The sequence below is a fragment of the Fragaria vesca genome, linkage group LG2 (genome assembly GCF_000184155.1).
Source record: "Fragaria vesca subsp. vesca linkage group LG2, FraVesHawaii_1.0, whole genome shotgun sequence".
Lineage (NCBI taxonomy): Eukaryota > Viridiplantae > Streptophyta > Magnoliopsida > Rosales > Rosaceae > Fragaria > Fragaria vesca.
The window spans coordinates 16,139,759-16,143,923 of record NC_020492.1 but is presented as its reverse complement, the minus strand read 5'-3'; positions in this window follow the sequence as shown (position 1 = coordinate 16,143,923).

Below are 4,165 nucleotides of genomic sequence, written 5' to 3'. Positions count from 1 at the left end.
TTTTTTTTCTGAATTGTGTTTGATCAATTCGTGGCTTTTCCGGATTGTGTGTGATCAATCTGCAGGACAAACCATTAAAAACATCGTTTGTGACCTCTATCGAGTCTCATAACAGCTTAGTTTTGTATGCAAGAGCAATGTAACATTCTGCTCCTTTGAGTTTTGACGTACTCGACGCCTAAAGTTTTGACGTACTCGATACCTAAGGCGAATCTTCACTTGGTACATCGACAAAAGCCTTCAACGGCAATCTGTGGCGCGTGAAAGATTCATTAGAAATGATTAAACCTTCAACGACAATCTGTGCAAAAAGTAATGACCACAAAGTATTGTGGAATGCACTTATGGAGTGTTTCTTAAAACGTTCATATAACTCTACTTGTTGAGTTATTAGTCACGTGGATTGTTTACCACCTTTTTATGACTACACATTGTCGGTGAAATTTTGTAGTATCATGATCCATAATCTTTTAGCGGATTCGATCATCATCAAGTTCTCTAGGCCCTCCAAGTTGGTTTGGATTATTAACGAGACTTGATTTGATCATTATGTTGCAAACGAGAATTGCATATACGCTAATAAGATAAACGTATTGACCTACGTACATGTATTTGTCCCCTCATGTTAGGAAAACAATATGGGTCACGACAACGGCAGAAAATGCCGTGCCAATGTCTAGAAAAGAGGGGGAGGTGTCACCGGCCATAATGGCGACACTCCCGGTCTAGACACCAATCTGTCAAAACTACTCATGCCAGCTCCGAACAATGCAACCGTGTGGATTTCCAGATCACTGTTTGAGGAGTTGTCAAGCTCATCCTCAAATTATGAATGCATACAAAAAGGTACGGAAAATCAATATGAGGACATGAATGTCATCTTCATGATCGTAGATTTCAAAGATTCGGATCCAACTCTAGCTACCCCTGACTTTAATGTCATCGGTTAGATCGACTTTGATTTTCTTTCCAAGCTATATGTAATAAGGTGTTGTATCGACATCCTTCGTCTATTTGAGATCTTGATGTACTCACATGAGCAATAATTAATGCCTTGAGAATTTTTTCGAAGTGAAACTATTCTCCTCTTATGGTTCGTATTGATTTATAAACAAGATGTACATTCTTACATCATCCTTAGAAACATGGCATATTGTGCCGATTTTTATCCCTTCCTTTGAAGGTGACTCACGGCACCGCATCCTCAAGGAGGATCGCCCACGTGTTTTCCGGTTAAGTCTTCTACCCTATAGCGGATTTTCCATCATTAGCTGTTCAACTAGGCTAATCCAAGCTCAGTGTGATGTCTTAGAATTGTCCGAAATTAAGGAGATAGTGGTTTCAAGTGTGCCTCGTACTACCGACCCTCCACGGACATGCCTGGTCATACTGACTTAGAGTTACCGAAAGCTTTGGATCCCCCTATGCTATTAAACCAATTTCCGCCTTGCAAAAGACGTTGAAGACTTATCAAAACCAGACAATCATCATCATGATCGAATCCTGTAGGTCCTTTGAGTTAGTTTATGTTCATGTCAAGGAGCGTTTGCTAACTAGTCATAGAGTTTAAGACCTTGGAACGACCGAAAGGACTTGATTTTGATTATATACACGTCATTTTGGCTTCGGCTTATGCCCACATGCCATCCGCAAGCTTCAAAGCTTTGTCAATGCCAAATCTGCGAAAAACAACAATCTGTCCCTTCTAGACAGTCAACTTCGTTTGAGTTTTGTGAACAGCTCCGGACGAACTAGACAGTGAACTTTATATCATTGGAAAACTCTACGTGTCTAGTTTTCAGAACTTTTTACGGTTCGTCCATATCTATTTTAACAAAGAAGTTATGGCTATTTTAATGCGCAAAAGTCATTCGGCGCGGATATTTTTATGCACTTTCGGGATTATAGCTTTTTGTAGCTTCTTTCAATCCTTTTAAATGGTTGAAGTGGAACTATTTACTCTCCTATCTACTCCATTTTATAGATCTGTCTCATAGAGACATTGAATGTTTCGTAGATAGTGGAACTATCCATAACATTCTAAAGAACATGCAACTATCTCTGAATTTTGTGCCTTGTAAATCTTCTGTGACTACAATAATTTAATCATACCGATCATTTAGGGACGCGATTTTGCTTATGGCACCATGATCAACGTCACAGATGCCCTCTATGCATTAAGAGGCAACCGAACTATGTTAAGCTTTAAAGACATTCATGCTAATAGTTTTCATTTGAAAACACATTGTGAGAATGAACAAGAGTTATTTTGTGCATACATTCTCATCAATGCGAACTGAAATGCATCTCAGAGAAGTTTATGAGTCAATCTAGTGGAATGTATGACATTATAATTCGAATATCGAATCACATGTTGTCGCCAAACATGATATTTGGGACATCGACTCATATAGGCTTTGGTTTGACCAAATCGGTCATCCTGGAAGAGATATAATGATCTAAATTTCTCATGGACATCCATTCTTCCACTCAAAATGAAGACATTCGGGTTCTAGCTTCATCATGAAGCATGATGGTGACGCCATGGTTGTAAATGGTGGCACCCGGGGGACATTGACGTCACCCGAACACGACTCCAACTTCCTGAAGGGTTTAGGGTTTAGGGTTTAGGGATTAAGCAATTGAGGTGCACCGGTCTTTCCTTGATGTCTCATTGGCCCCTTGCAATGCTCATTACTCATTTTGAAAGCCTATTCTTTAGCTAAATTAGGAGTGAGACCCTCCTGCGCTAAATGACACAAAAGTGAACAGTTCATTCTTACATCAAACTATGTAGATAGATACAACCAACTTGTGGACGCTTTTTTATGTTTTATGGTGTTGGTTAAAGTGTTAACACACCGGTCACGTGTTACACTATTATCTACTGCTTATACTTCTATAGGCTCACTATCCATTCTTTAAAGAAGTTTATCGGGATATAAGTTTAAGTGTCTTATACCCCATGTTCCCACGCAGTATGGTCTCACCAAGGCTACGACTAAGCAACTTTAGCTTGTCGCTCGAACATTATTGATGTGCACAAATCTTTCTATTGCATCTTTGGGCTATGCAATATTTACATGCAGCTTTACTATTCATCTACGACCCACCATCATTGAATATTTTTGTACTACAGCTCGTGACTGTGTATGAGAATTGACACGAAATTCTAATCCTTGAGCTCGGTAGGATTGAAACTGATCTCAAATCCTTGAGCTCGGTTAGATGTTATTTCTATGTGCCAAATCGCAATGTCATTCCGCACAATGATGGGTCATTTGAGATGAATAAGTTTAGGTTGGATATGAACCTCCACCTATAATCCGCTCATGTAAAAACCTTGTCAGGCGATCTCATTCATCGCTAAATTACGGATTGTCACTTTGATGAGACAATATTCCCGTCGTTAAGGGGAGATAAGAACACAAGTGTTCAAGTGGAACGACGTGAATTGTCGTGGTTTGTCCCCACTAAGTCTCATCTTGATCCCAAATGCTTAAAGTGTTAAAGTGACGAGATCACATGCTGCAAATATGTCTGCAAGGATTGATGTCCTATAAGAGGACATGACGCGACCAAAAGGTGACGCCATCACCATGGATGGTGATATGGTGACCCCATATAGTGGCAAAATTGGTGTCACAAGGCCGTGTGGCTCCCCAAAAGGAGGGAGGTGCTTAGGTTCGATATTTTCTCGCACTAGGAAGAAAGCGAGCTTGGCACAACCTGATTCATTGATCAGTGATACTCAAATCCGTCTCATGAAGTCTGAATTGTGATTATCGTTAGGGGACATCTCAATGTCAAATCCAATCCATATAGAGATCTCTACAAGTATTACACTAGTATACATGAGGACGTGGGATAATGAGTCTACTATCGAACCACCCTTCGTTGATGGATATCAACTTAGTTGATTGGCCAAATGGAAAGATGCAATCCAGCATTAACGAAGAGATAGGTCCTTGGGCAAGTGATGCCGACACCGCAAGCTAAACCTTATCAACTATGTCTTTGTTAGATAGCGTAATGAGAACAAGAGCTTAGACTCACCTTATGGCGCAAGGTCTCTCACTAACACGCAGTAGGATCGACTATGATGAGATATGCTCTCGTAATGGATGTCATTGAACTCCACTACTTTGTCAGTTTGGTAGTTTCC